At 38.3% G+C, this 15900-nt stretch overlaps 1 long non-coding RNA gene and 1 pseudogene across 1 annotated transcript in view; both read right to left on the reverse strand.

The window, feature by feature from the left end:
• Window positions 1–1181: 1181 nt before the first annotated feature.
• Window positions 1182–1566, reverse strand: LOC122424398 (annotated as a pseudogene).
• Window positions 1567–9192: 7626 nt separating this feature from the next.
• LOC122425144 overlaps window positions 9193–15900 on the reverse strand; it is a 36701-nt gene continuing 29993 nt past the window's right edge. The window contains exon 4 of the long non-coding RNA XR_006264719.1: window positions 9193–9330. This is a non-coding gene — a long non-coding RNA (uncharacterized LOC122425144). The remainder of the gene's footprint in view (window positions 9331–15900) is intronic.

Genomic DNA, 15900 nt, shown 5'->3' on the forward strand with positions numbered 1-15900 from the left:
TTACAAAATTAATGTACTAACAACAATTTTTTAACAATCTACTTCCTCTCAGAATTAAGTTATGCTAATATCTCATAGAAAGCATTATGGAAGGATTTAATTTCTCTGATATACTGGGCTCACATTGAGTATGTTAGTACAAAGATCATATGTTTAAGGATGCTACTAGTATAATATTTATATAAAGCATGCAAAAGCTAGCATTAAAGCTTTTAATGGCACAATCCAAAATGGCAGCACCTAAAAAAAGAGGCTGCTAGAAATTTTTTTTTTTAATAAAAAGTTTTATTGGAGAAAAATAGAACCACCACGTACACAGGGAAAAGAGTACAAAAATTCAACTGATACAGAACTGAAAGTCACAACTACCCAATGTTGTTTGTGACTACGTTTCAATTTCTTAAATGGCTTCCCTCAATTTTTTAAATAGCCTTGACAATTTTTTTCAGCTGACATAGCATCAAGTTTTCAAAAAATTAAGAGCCTCAGCGAAGGGACCAGCTTTTAAGATAACGAAGGTGACACCAAGAATCTCCTAATAGGACCAATTCTACCGAAAAATTCCTGAAGCACATAACTACTGAGTCTGCTAGAACAGTAGCTCAGAGACCATCAGGGATTATTTAGAACACTGACTCAGACGGTCCAATATGCAGAGAGGGCAAACAAAAAAGCCGCATTTCCCTGTCAGTTGAGTTCATGTAAGAAAACCAGGGAGGTGCTAAGAAAATACAGGCAACGGCTGCTCAAAATAATTTAGAAGGCATTCTAAATACCACATATTATTAGACAACAGTGTGTAAAGTGATGCAATTAGAAAACAGGCAACTTAAAAAAAATATGGTCACAGGTCTTTGAGAACTCAAGAAAACAATCAATAGCAAACACTTGAGCTGAAAATCTTCTCAGCTGAGGGTTGAAAGTGAAAGTGAAGTCGCTTAGTCGTATCTGACTCTTTGCGACCCCCTGGACTATATATAGCCCACCAGGCTCCTCTGTCCATGGGATTCTCCAGGCAAGAATACTGGAGTGGGCTGCCATTTCCTTCTCCTAGAAGTTTTTAAAATGAAAGAAATTTAGTTTCAGTACATACTAGTTCATAATGTTTCTACAATTAAAAGAATTAATTCACATAAATTCCTGTAGCTGGAATGGACCAAAAGGACAGTGACTTGCCCCCTTTAACAACTAGTCCAATCTTGAAAATAGAAGCAAATCCTTGCAATCTTTGACACAGATTTTTCAGGAGTGAACAGAGCAGTTGACAGGAGGTTCTGGTTGAAGCAGTGTTTTTGTTACTATCAAATTTCACAGTTCCACTGGTCACAAGAACTGTACTTTGGGCCTAGGTAACTTGCTCATGAACTGAGTGGCAATATAACATACTGACTTGGAACTCAGTAGAAGGCAACATCCCCCAAAATTAATATTGCCATTCCATAGTAAAGTGAAGTTGTCCATTTACAGTCTGATTAGTGCGTAGCTTTCGTCCATTATCCAATAGTAATTATTGACAAATCCCACAGCAGCTCTACATGTCTCATCTACATAAGTTTTAAAAGCAACAGATGTGATCGTCACCAAGTTCAGAGTAGACTGTTCCACCAAAAGCAGCATCACTACATCCTCACATCCAAACTCACTGGCATGCATGACTGGACAGTGGCTCTTCCTGAAAATGGTCATTCATTCCTTGGTGAATTCCCACTATTTCCCTAAGAGCAGTCTTTTTCAATTTCCCCATAGTTTTACTATAGTCTTTCTCTGGCTCTCCTCCTAATTCACTGCAGCTACTTCTCAGTATAATCACTTCACTTCTCTGTTCACCTCTTACTTGGAAAATAATCATCTTAATATGCTTCTGAATACATTTTGTTAGTATTTTGTTGAGGATTTTTACATCACTGAGACAATAGACAGTATTCTGTAATTTTCTTCTACAGTTTTTGCCCAGCTTTGGTATCAGGGCAATGCTGGTTTTATAGAATGAGTTAGGAAGTACTCCCTCCTCTTCAATATTTTTGTAAAAGTTTGACAAAAGTTGGTATTAGTTCTTTTTTAAATGCTTGGAAGAATTTACCAGGGAAGTTATCAAGACCAGGGCTCTTCTTCATTGGAAGGGTTATAATTATTGTTATTGTTACTGATTCAATCTCGTTACTATTCAAATTTTTTCTTTTTTAAAACATATATATTTTATTGAAGTATAGTTGACTTACAATGTTTCAGGTGCACAGTAAAGTGATTCAGTTATATAGACACACATATATTATGCTTGAAATCATTTTACATTACAGGTTATTACAAGATATTGACTGTGGTTCCCTATGCTATACAGTAAACCTTTGTTGCCTGTTGCATATCTATTTTCTAATTAGAAATCTAGCATTCTATTCATACTAAGTCAAACAAGTTAAGTCAAAATGTCATAATATTTTAGTTAGGCAAAAATTCATAAGCTTTCTAAAGTGTACATATCATACATATTTATATATATGTATATAAAAGCTTTTCTACTACACTTGATAAAGGCTTGAGAAAGAACATCAAATATAAAGAAGAAGAGATAGAGAAATTGGAGAATATAAACTAAGTGAAATGGGAGTACTGAATATGAAATAGAAAAAGTGAAACAAACTACCTAAAAGTAAAAGATCATCATATAGTCCAGTTGTTGTTTTTGTTTTTTTTTTTCATTTTTTATTAGTTGGAGGCTAATTACTTTACAATATTGTAGTGGTTTTGCCATACATTGACATGAATCAGCCATGGATGTACATGTGTTCCCCATCCCGATCCCCCCTTCCACCTCCCTCCCCATCTCATCCCTCTGGGTCATCCCAGTGCACCAGCCCTGAGCACTTGTCTCATGCATCCAACCTAGACTGGTGATCTGTTTCACACTTGATAATATACATGTTTCGATGCTGTTCTCTCAGATCCTACCCTCGCCTTCTCCCATAGAGTCCAAAAGTCTGTTCTAATGAGATGGATGAAACTGGAGCCCATTATACAGAGTGAAGTAAGCCAGAAAGATAAACACCAATACAGTATACTAAGGCATATATATATGGAATTTAGAAAGATGGTAACAATAACCTTATATGCAAGACAGAAAAAGAGACACAGATGTATAGTCCAGTTATTTTTAAACATGACTGTTCATTAAGAACATATCTAGAGCTCTGGAGAAAAAAAGCAACACCTGAGTATTTGTACTTTTCAAAAAATTTCAAGATAATTCTGATATGCATCTGGACTTTAAAAAATGATTACAAGTTTTTCTATTAGATCCTAGTTTTGGTGATATGGAGTTCTATTATTTTCCTGTTGACCAATCATGATACAATGATATTAAGTGAGTAACAGCTACATAATCACAATAGTAAAAGATGTTTATCAGTTTTCACAATCAATAGCCAGACCAAAAAAAAAAAGATAATTACAATCAAAGCCATAATGGGAACATGATTAACAACAATATAAAATAATTGCATACACTTTGGGGGGGTGTCAAGCAGAATGATGTGGTAAGTGGAAGTGCATATATGCACATGTTGTCACAACCCCAGCCAGTCTATATCTTTTGGTTGGTGCATTTAATCCATTTACACTTAAGGTAATTATAGATATATATGATCCTATTACCATTTAAGTAATTGTTTTGGATTTATTTTCTGTAGGTCTTTTTCTTCTCTTATTTCCTGCCTAGAGAAATTCCTTTAGCCTTTGTGTAAAACCAGTTTGGTGGTGCTGAATTCTCTTAACTTTCACTTGTCTGGAAAGCTTTTGATTTCTCCATCAAATCTGAAGGAGAGTCTTGCTGGGTATTCTTGCTTGCAGGTTCTTCCCTTTCATAACTTTAAATATATCATGACATTTCCTTCTAGCTCATAGAGTTTCTGTTGAGAAAACTGCTGATAACCTGATGGGAGTTCCCTTGTAGGTTATTGTTTTTTTCCTTGTTGCTTTTAATATTTTGTCTCTGTCTTTAATTTTTGTCAGTTTGAATAGTCTGTGTCTTGGTGCCTTCCTCCTTGGGTTTATCCTTCCTGGGACTCTCTGTGCTTCCTGGACTTTGTTGACTATTTCCTTTCCCATGTTCAGGAAGTTTTCAGCTATTATCTCTTCAAATATTTTCTCAGGTCCTTTCTCTCTTTCTTCTCCTTCTGGGACACCTATAATGTGAATATTGGTGCATTTAATGTTTTTCCAGAGGTCTCTTAGGCTGTCTTCATTTCTTTTCATTCTTTTTTCTATATTCTGTTCTGTGGCAGTGGTTTCCACCATTTTGTCCTCCAGGTCATTTATCTGTTCTTCTGCCTCAGTTTTTCTGCTATTGATTCCTTCTAGTGTATTATTCAACTTTGTTTGCTTGTTCTTTAGTTCTTCTAGGTCTTTGGTAAACATTTAGTGCATCTTCTCAATCTTTGCCTCCATTCTTTTCCTGAGCTCCTGGATCATCTTCACTGTGATTATTCTGAATTCTTTTTCTGGAAGGTTACCTATCTTCACTTCATTTAGTTGTTTTTCTGGGATTTTATCTTGTCCCTTCATCTGGGACATAACTTTCTGCTTTTTCCAGCATGATTAACTTCCTGTAATACTGTTTTTATTTTAGCTGTTGTGAGATTGTGCTTCTTCTTGCTTCTTCTGTCTTCCCTCTGATGGCTGAGGCTAAGAGGCTTGAGTTAGCTTCTTGAGGGAGGGACTGGTGATGGTAAAAATTGGGTCTTGCTCTGGTGGGCAGGGCCTTGTTCAGTACAGCTTTAATGCTGCTGATGGGTGGGGTTGCCCTCCCACCTCCCACCCCCATAGTTGTTTGGCCTGAGGTGACCCAGCCATGGGGTCTAGGTACTCTTGTTTTTCTGTTCAGTTGCCCAGTCGTATTCAACTCTTTGTGATGGCATGGACTGCAGCACGCCATGCCTCTCTGTCCTCACCATCTCCCAAAGTTTGCCAAAATTCATGTCCATTGCATGGGCTCTATAGTAGGGTTAATGGAGAACTCCAAGAGGGTTTACACCAAGGGGAATCTTCCTGTGCCCCCATCCCTGTGGTGAGCCTCTGCTGATCCATGCCTCCACAGGAGACCCTCCAACACTAGCAAGTAGTTTTCACTCAGTCTCCTGTGGGGTCACTGCTCCTCTCCTCTGGGTCTTGGTGCAAGAAAAAATTTGTTTATGTCCTCCAAGACTGGATCTCCCTTTCCACCAGTCTTCTGGAAGGTCTATAATCAAAACCCGCTGGTCAGGTTCCCTGGGTTTCCCAGTCCCTTTGTCAGATTCCCGGGCTGGGAAGCCTGATGTGGAGCTCAGAATCTTCACAAGAGTGTGAGAACTTCTTTGGTATTATTCTCCAGTCTGTGAGCCACCCACCCACAGGGCATGGGATTCAATATTATTGTGATTGCCCCCCTCCTACCATCTTGCTGTGGCTTTTTCTTTGTCTTTGGATGGGGGTGGTTGGTATCTTTTTTGGTGGGTTCCAGCATCCTCCTGTCAATGGTTGTTCAACAGATAGCAAAACACAGCACAGGTAAGATCTATTCAGATTTTCTACTTATTTGTAGATTTTATGTCTCTTCAAATTTGTCTGTTTTACCTAGAGCTATCCAATTTGGGGACATACAATCAATCGCAGTACTCGATTTTTTATTTCTGTTGAACCAACAGTAATATCCCCACTTTCATTTCTGATTTTAATAATTTGAGTCTTCTCTATTTTTTTCTTGTTATTGTTGTTCAGTCAGTATGTCGCATTTGACCCTTTGCGGCCCTTTGAACTGCAGGACACCAGGCTTCCCTGTCCTTCTCTAGCTCCCTGAGTTTGCTCAAAAGCATGTCTATTGAGTCAGTGATGCCATCCAAACATCTCACCCTTTGTTGCCCTCTTCTCCTGTTGCCTTCAATCTTTCCCAGAATCAGGGTCTTTTCCAATGAGTTGACTTTTTACATCAGGTGGCCAAAGTATTAGAGCTTCAGTTTCAGCACCAGTCCTACCAAAGAATATTCAGGGTTGATCTCCTTTAGGATTGACTGCTGATCTCCTTGCAGTCTAAGGGACTCTCAAGTCTTCTCCAACACCACAGTTCAAAAGCATCAATTTTCTTCAGCGCTCAGCCTTCTCTGTGGTCCAACTCTCACGTCTGTACACAACTACTGGAAAAACCATAGCTTTGACTATACAGACCTTTGTTGGCAAAGTGATGTCTCTGCTTTGTAATATGCTGTCTAGGTTGGTCATAACTTTTCTTCCAAGGAGTAACTGTCTTTTAATTTTGTGGCTGTAGTCACCATCCGTGGTTATTTTGGAGCAAAAAAAAAGATAAAATAAAATCTGCAACTCTTTCCATTTTTCCTACATCTATTTCCCATGAACTAATGGGACTGGATACCATAATTTAATTTTTTAAGTATTAAGATATAAACTAGCTGTTTCACTCTCCTCTTTCACCCTTATCAAGAGGCTCTTTATTTCTTCTTCACTTTCTGCCATTAGAGTGGTATCATCTGCATATCTCAGGTTGTTGATAATCCTCCAGGCAATCTTGATTCCAGCTTGTGATTCATCCAGCCCTGCATTGATTCCACATATAGTTTCTTAGAGACAGGTAAGGCGGTCTCGTATTCCCATAACTCTTTAAGAATTTTCCACAGGTTGTTGTGATCCACACAGTTAAAGACTTTAGTGCACAGAGTCAAAGGCTTTTGTGCAGTCCATGAAGCAGGAGATGTTTCTCTGGATTTCTCTTGCCTTTTCTATGATCCAACGGATGCTGGCAATTTGATCTCTTGTTCCTCTGCCTTTCCTAAATCCAGCTTGTACATCTGGAAATTCTCAGTTCACATACTGCTGAAGCCTAGCTTGAAGGATTTTGAGCATTACCTTGTTAGTATGTGAAATGAGCAAAATTGTATGGTAGCTTGAATATTCTTTGGTATTGCCACTCTTTGGGATTGGAATGAAAACCGACCTTTTCCACTCTTGTGGCCACTGCTCAGTTTTCCGAATTTGCTAGCATGCTGAGTGCAGCACTTACACAGCATCATCCTTGAGGATTTGAAATAGCCCTGCTGGAATTCCATCACCTCCACTAGCTTTGTCTGTAGTAATGCTAAGTCTCACTTGACTTCATACTCCAGGATGTTTGGCTCTAGGTGAGTGACCACACCATCATGGTTGTTGGGTCATGGAGACCTTTTTTATGGTATAGTTCTTCTGTGTATTCTTGCCACCTCTTCTTAGTCTCTTCTGCTTCTGTTAGGTCCTGGCCTTTTCTATCTTTTATTGTGCCAATCTTTCCCTGAAATGTTCCCTTGGTAACTCCGATTTTCTTGAAGTGATCTCTAGTCTTTCTTATTCTATTGTTTTCCTCTATTTCTTTGCATTGTTCACTTACAAAGTCTTTCTTATCTCTCCTTGGTATTATTTGGATCTCTGCATTCAGTTGGGTATATCTTTCTCTTTCTCCTTTGCCTTTTGCTTCTTTTCTTTTCTCAGTTATTTGTAAGGCCTCCTCAGATATCCATTTTGCCTTCTTGCATTTCTTTTTCTTTGGGTGGTTTTGATCACTGACTCCTATACAGTGTTGCAAACCTCCATCTATACTTCTTCAGGTACTCTATCTACCAGATCTAATTCCTTGAATCTATTCATCCACTCTATAATCATAAGGGATTTGATTTAGGTCATACCTTAATGGTCTAATGGTTTTCCCTATTTTCTTCAATTTAAGGCTGAATTTTTCAATTAGGAGTTCATGATGTGAGCCACAGTCACCTCCAGGTCTTGTTTTTGCTTACTGTACAGAGCTTCTCCATCTTTGTCTGCAAAGAATATAATCAATCTGATTTCGGTATTGACTATCTGGTGATGTCCATGTGCAGAGTCATCTCTTGTGTTGTTGGAAGAGAGTGTTTGCTATGACCAGTGTGTTCTCTTGGCAGAACTCTGTTAGCTTTTGCCCTATTTCATTTTATACTGCAAGGTCAAACTTGCCTGTTACTCCAGGTATCTCTTGACTTCCTACTTTCATTCCAATCTCCTGTGATGAAAAGGACATCTTTTTTTTTTTTTTTTTTTTTTTTTTTTTTTGGTGTTAGGTTCTATAAAGACCTACAAGACCTTCTAAAACTTTCAACTTAATCTTCTTGTGGCATTAGTGGCTGGGGAATAGACTTGGGTTACTGTGGTGTTGAATGATTTGCCTTGGAAATGAACCAAGATCATTCTGTCATTTTTGAGATTGCACCCAAGTACTGCATTTCAGATTCTTTTGTGGACCATTGGGCTACTCCATTTATTCTAAGAGATTCTTGCTCACAGTAATAGATATAATGGTCATATGAATTAAATTCAGCCATTCCCATCCATTTTAGTTCAATGATTCCTAAAATGTCAGTGTTCATTCTTGCTATCTCTTGCTCAACCACGTCAAATTTACCTTGATTCATGGACCTAGCATTCCACGTCCCTATGCAGTATTGTTCTTTACAGCATTGGCCTTTACTTTCAGCACCACACATATCCACCACTGAGCATAGTTTCCATTTTGGCACAGCCTCTTCATTCTTTCCAGAGTTATTTCTCTGCTCTTCTCCAGTATCATATTGGGCACCCACCAATCTGTGGGTCTCATCTTCTGGTGTCATGTCTTCTTGCATTTTCATACTGTTCATCAGGTTCTCAAGGCAAGAATACTGAAGTTATTTCTCATTCCTTTCTCAGCTGGTAAAGAATTCACCTGTGATACAAGAGATCTCGGTTTGATTTTTGGGTTGGGAAGATCCCCTGGAGGAGAGATAGGCTACCTACTCCAGTATTCTTGGTCTTCGCTGGTGGCTCAGACAGTAAAGAATCTGCTGCAGTGCAGGAGACTTGGGTTCCATCCCTGGGTTGGGAAGATCTCCTGAAGAAGAAAATGGCAACCCACTCCAGTATTCTTGCCTGGAAAGTTCCATGAACAGAAGAGCCTGGCAGTCTAGTCCATGGGGTCGCAAAGAGTTGGACATGACTGAGCAACTTTCACTTTCTTTCTCCAGTGGACCACCTTTTGTCAGAACTCTCCACCAAGCCCCGTTCATCTTGGGTGGCCCTGCATGGAATGGCTTATAGCTTCACTGAGTTACACAAGGCTGTAATTCGTGTGCTCATTTTGGCTAGCTTTCTGCGATTATTGTTTTTGTTCTGGAGGCTATGGGATTGTAGTTCTTCTGTCTGCCTTCTGATGGGAGGGACTGGCTGTGGGGAAAACATACTCTTTATGATAATCCAGTGCCTGATGATCTGAGGTGGAGCTGAGGCAGTGAAGCTAGTGCTGAGGAGTGGCTGCAAATACAGATTATTATTACCAGAGAGGTTTGACTGCACAGTCCATAATAAATCAATAGCTTGCAGATACATCAAAACCTGTCAGTGAGTGGCAAGTGAAAATTATGCTACATCTGGTGGCAGGCTTTACAATGGCAAGTGAATTGATATACTTCAATTGTATAGCTGCATCTGTGTCAGGCTTTAAGTCAGAACCCAACACTTATTTTAGTCTGCACATGGCCTGCCCATTATTTTGTTTACCACTTCTGCCCATGCCTCTTTTCTATGCTGCATGTGTGTCTCAGCCACAGTTTGGTGAGCCCACAAGCTAACACTAACCAAAATGAGTAAAAAACAAATGTCACTGGGGAGCTTCTTTGAAAAGGGAGGGAGATCCAATAAGAAGAAAACAGAAGATTCTAAGACTGCCAACAAAAAGAAAACTACATTTAAAAGAAAATAAGAGAGTCCTACTTAAATTACAGGTTTATTGCAACAGGTGATTCACATTCTCTAAGCCCACTTTGTATAATATGTGGCAACCAGCTGTCCAATGAAGCCATTAAACCTGCTTTGCCACATAGAGACCAAGCACCCTGTATCAAAAGACATGCCTTTGGAATTTTTCAAAAGAAAGTAATGTGAATGTAAAAAACAGAAGCAATCATTGAAGGCCACCACTTAGTCAAATGTGTCTACAGTGAGAGCATCATTCTTAGTGGCTAACTGCATTTCTAAAGCTAAGAAGCCCTTTACTATTGGGGAAGAGTTGATTCTACTTGCTCCTAAGGATATTTTTTGTGAGCTTTTAGGAGAGGCTGAAGTTCAAAAGCTATCACCATGACTAGATGAATTAATGAAATAGCAGAGGATATTGAGGTACAATTGTTAGCAAGGATTAATGAGTCACCATGGTAAGTAATCCAGGTTGGTAAGTCTACTAATATTGACAATGAGGCAAAATGCTTTGTGTGTGTGAGAGAGAGAGAGAGAGAAAGAGAGAGAGAGAGAGAGATATTTCAGAAGGATGTGCAAGAGGATATGTTATATGCACTTCTGTTGTCAGCTAGCACCACAGCTTCAGAACTATTCAAGTCTTTGAGTGATTACATGTCAGGAAAGCTGAACTGGTCGTTTTGTGTCGGTATATGCATGGATGGAGCAGCTGCCATTACTGGACAGCTTTCTGGTTTCACTACTCAGTTCAAAGAGGTCACTTCTGAATGTGAGCCTATGCATTGTGTCATTCACAGAGAAATGCTCGCTAGCCAAAAATGCCACCCAAACATTTTGCAGAATATGATTAAAATTAGTAACAACATCAAAATACATGCCCTTAACTCACATCTGTTCACAGCTCTGTGAGGAGGTGGACACAGAGCACACATATCTTCTCTTATAAACAGAAGTGAGATGGCTTTCTAAAGGTAGACCACCAGCCAGAGTTTTTAAGTTATGAGAGCCACACCAGATTTTTTTTTTTTTTAGAAAAACAGTCACCACTGGAAGCACATTTCAGTGGAACAGAATAGGTCACAAACATGCTTACTTGTGTGACATATTCATCTTGCTCGACAAACTCAATCTGTCACTTCACGGGAGAAGGACAATTGTGTTCTAGCCAGCAGATAAAGCATCTGCATTCAAAGCCAGTTTTAAATTATGGGGGGTACTGAGTGAACAATGAAATTTTTAACAAGATTCAACATTAGCAGAGATTTTGAGATAGACTGAGTCAGGGCCTTCTTTCTCCCAGCTCATGCATGATCATCAATCTCAATTTTCAAAAGAATTTGAGAATTAGTTCCCAATTACAAAAGATCCCCAAACTGGGAAGGAGTGAATCAGTGACCCATTTGTGAATAAGCCAGGTAAATCGACCTTGTACATGCTAGAAGAGGCAATTGCTTGAGACTGCAAATGATGGTAGCCTTAAAAGTATGTTTGAGACAATGTCAAATCTCCATTCTGGACTGAAGTCAAGGTGGAATATGCTGAGATTGCCACAAAAGCACTGAAAAGGCTGCTTCCATTTCCAACATCCTATCTTTGTGAAGGAAGGTTTTCTGCAGTGACAGCAATCAGAACAAGATTACAGAGTAGAATGGACATAAGTAACACACGTCGGGTGTCACTGTCTTCTATCACCCCCAGATGGGACCATATAGTTGCAGGAAAACAAGCCCAGGGCTCCCACTGATTAAGATTACTGTCTAATATCCTTTCTATTTGTAGCATTCCCTTGAACACTTCTTCCAGAGACAGTGTAGTGGTCACAGACTCCCTTGGCTTTTGTTGATCTGGGAATGACAGTTTTGCTGTATATATGAATCTTGGTTGACAGTTTTTTTTTTTTTTTAAAGCACCTTGAATACATCTTCCCACTATCTTCTGACTTCCAAAGTTCCTAATGAGAAACCAGCAAATGATCTCTTTGTGAGTCACTTGTGTGTAATGATTTCCTTCTCACTTGCTACTTTCAGGATTTCTTCTTTTTAACTATAATGTGTCTTGGTGTAAGTCTCTGATTTCATTTTAGAGTTTACTGAGCTTCTTGATGTTTACATGCATTCATTTCTTTAAATTCTAGAAGCTTCTAATATTATCTCTTCAATCTCTCTCTCTGCCTCTTTCTCATTTCTACTTAGGGGACTCCCACAATGCGTATTTTGGTCTTTTTGATGGTGTTCAATTGGTCTCTTATGCTCTGTGTGCTTTTCCTCAATCATTTCTCTTTCTGTTTCTCAGGCTAGATAAATTCTGTAGTATTTTGTCTTTACTCTTTCTGTTCCTCAGCTATGATCATTTACAGAGTCCTATATTCAAGTTTACTGATTTATTCTTCTGCCTGCCAAGTCTTCTTTGAATGCTGCTTATGAATTTTTCATTTTAGTTATTATCCTCTCCCATCCCAGAATTTTATTTTGGTTTCTTTCTAGGTTTTCTCTTTATTGATGTTTTTCTTTTGTTTACTCACAGTTTTCTTGAGTTTCTCCCCATATTCCTTTACTTCTTTTAGCATCCTTAGAACCGTTGTTTAAACGCCTTTGTCTAATACATCTGCCATAACTTTTTAAAATTTTACTTTATAATGGAGTAGAGTCGATTTACAATGTTGTGTTCATTTCAAATTTACAGCAAAATGATTCAGTTATACCTATACATGTACCTATTCTTTTTCAAATTCTTTTCCCGTTTAGGTTATTCCAGAGTGCTGAGCAGAGTTCCCTGTGTTATGTAGCAGGCCCTTGTTTGTCGTCATTTTTGTTTCTTTTAAATTGGGGTATAGTTGGTGTAAAACGTCATCCTCATTTCTGCTGCACAACAAAGTAAATCAGCTGTATGTATACGCACTCGCCCTCCTCCTTGGACCTCCGTCCCACTCCCCGTCCCATCCCTACAGGTCACCACCGAGCACCAAGCTGAGCTCCTTGTGCTATACAGCAGGCTCCTACTGCGTGTTTTACACACGGCAGTGCCCGCAGATCAATCTCAACCTCCCAGTTTATCTCACCCCACTCCTCTCCCTCATGTGCATAATCTGCTCGCTGTCTGTATCTCTATTCTTGCCCTGCAAATAGGTTAATCTGCACCATTTTTCTAGATTCCATATGCATGCAATATATGATGTTTGCTTCTCTCTTTCTGACTTATTTCACTCTGTATTACAGACTCTAGGTTCATCCACATCTCTACAAATGATCCGATTTTGTTCTTTTCTGTGTCTGAGTACTATTTCATTGTACGAGAGTCCCCCCGCCTCTCCGCCCCATTCACCTGTCAATGGACATTTAGGTTTCTTCAACATCCTGGATATTGCAAACAGTGCTACAAAGAACACTGGGGTGAAAATATCCTTTTGAACCATGTTTTTCTCTGGATATATGCTGAGGAGTGGGATTACTGGATCATATGGTAGCTCTGTTTTTAGTTTCTTAAGGAACCTCCATGCTGTTCTCCATGATGACTGCACCAATTTATATTCCCACCAACTCTGTAGGAGAGTTTGCTTTTTTCCTTACTCTCTGTGGCTTTGCTTGTAGACTTTTGAACAATGGCCATTCAAATTTGTGTGAAGTGATATCTCACTGAAGTTTTGATTTGCATTTCTCTAATAACTAGTATTTTGAGCATTTTTTCCTGTGCCTCATGGCCATCTGTATATCTTCTTTGGATAAATGTCTATTTAGATATCCTGCCACCTTTCAAATTAGGGTTTGTTTTTTTTTATATTGAGCTGCATAAGCTGTTTGTGTATTTTGGGTGTTAATTCGTTGTCAGTTACAGCACTTGCAAATATATTCTCCCATTCTGTGCGGTGTCTTTTTGGTTTGACTATGGTTTCCTTTGCTGTGCAAAAGCTTTTGAGATGGGTTAGGTCCCATTTGTTAATTTTTAAAATTTCCCTTACTCTAGGAGTTGGGTTGAAAAAGATATTGCTATAATTTCTGTCAGAGTGTTCTGTCAATATTTTCTTTAAGTGTTTTAGAGTATATCTGTTCTTATATTTCGTCCTTTTATCCATTTTGAGTTTCTGTGTATGGGGTTAAAGAATGTTCTAATTTCATTCTTTTCTACACAGCTGTCCAATTTTCTAAGCACCATTTATTGAAGAGACTGTCTTTTTCTCTTGAGTCTTGCCTCCTTTGTCATAGTTAGTTGACAACAGGTTTGTGGGTTTATTTCTGGGCTTTCTATCCTGTCCCTTTCATCTCGGTTTCTGTTTTTGTGCCAGTACAATACTGTTTTGATGACTGTAGCTTTGTAGTATAGTAAGAAGTCAGGGCCCCTGATTCTTCCAGCTCTGTCTTCCTTACTCAAGATTGCGTTGGCTATTCAGTGTCTTTTGGGTATCCAAAAATTTTAAAAATGTTTCTCTTCTAGTTCAGTGAAAAATGCCATTGACAATTTTATATGAATTCCATTGGATTTATAGATTATCTTGTGTAATATAGTCATTTTGAAAATATCCCAAAGCAAGAATAAGATACATCTTTAGTTTGTGTCATCTTCAATTTCTTTCATCAGCATCTTATGGTTTTTGGAGTACAGGTCTTTTCCCTCCTTAAGTAGTTCTATTTCTAGGTATTTTGTTATTTTTGATATGGTAAATGGAATTGTTTCCTTAATTTCTCTTTCTGATCTTTTGTTGTTGGTCTGTAGAAATGCAACAGAGTTCTGTATTAATTTTAAATCCTACCACCTTACTGAATTCACTGATGAGCTCTAATAGTTTTCTGGTAGCATCTTTAGAATTTTGTATGTATAGTACCATGTTATCTGCAAACAGTGACAGTTTTATTCTTCTTTTCTAATTTGGAGTCCCTTTATTTCTTTTTCTTCTCTGATTGCCATGGCTAAGCTTCCAAAACTATGTTGAATAAGAGTGGTTAAAATGAACATCCTTGTCATTCCTGATCTTAGAGAAAATGCTTTAAGCTTTTCACCATTGCATATGATGTTAGCTATAGGTTTGTCATATAGGCCCTTTATTATGTTGAGTATATTCCCTCTATGCCTACTGTCTGGAGAATTTTTATTATAAATATATATTGAATTTTGTCAAAAGTTTTTTCTCCATCTATTGATATGATCATATGATTTTTATTCTTCAACTTGCTAATGTGGTGACCACACTGACTGATTTGGGAATACTGAAAAATCTTGCACCTCTAGAGTAAATCCCACTTGATCAAGGTGTATGATCCTTTGAATGTATTGTTGACTCTCTTAGAATTTTGTTGAGGATTTTTGTCTGTATGGTCATCCACAATACTGTCCTGTATTTCTCTTTTTTGTGTATCTTGGTCTGGATTTGGTATCAGGGTGATGGTGGCCTCATAGAATGAGTTTGGCTATGTTACTTTCTCTGAGATGTTTTGGAATAGTTTTAGAACTCTTCTCTAAGTGTATGATATAACATACCTGTGAAGTCAGCTCTTCCTAGACTGTTTTTGGAAGTTTTTAAATCAGTTTCAATTTCAGCTTGTGATTGGTCTGTTCGTATTTTCTATTTCTTCCTGCTTCCGTCTATGGAGATTGAACATCCCTAAGACTTTATCCATTTCTTCCATGTTGTTCATTTTATTTGTATATAGGAGTTTGTGCCAGTCTCTTGTGATCCTATGAATTTCCTATTAATTTCTGTGCTGTCCATTGTAATGCCCCCTTTTCCTTTCTAATTTATTGATTTGAGCCCTCTCCCTCTTTTTCTTGATGAGTCTGGCTGAAGGTTTATCAATTTTGTTTATTTTTTCAAAGAACTAGCTTTTAGTTTCATTGATCTTTTCTGTCATTTTCTCTATCTCTACTTCATTTTCTTTTACACCCTTTGACACTGCAATTCTATTATTGGGTGTAAAACTCAACTCAATTCTCACACATTTTGTAAAAGGACATGTACAAAAAATGGTTTTCATGGCTTTATCTATGATGGTGCTGTGGGGAATTGAGACCTAAGACAATCTTTGAATCTACCATTCAGGGGCCAGAGAGGTAAAGCATGGTGGATAGCCTCCATGGGGCATTGCACAGCAGCTGAGAACAAAACTTTAGATATATACATAGCATAGCAAATAATTATTA

Source organism: Cervus canadensis, chromosome 22 (genome assembly GCF_019320065.1).
Source record: "Cervus canadensis isolate Bull #8, Minnesota chromosome 22, ASM1932006v1, whole genome shotgun sequence".
In the NCBI taxonomy this organism is placed as follows: Eukaryota; Metazoa; Chordata; class Mammalia; order Artiodactyla; family Cervidae; genus Cervus; species Cervus canadensis.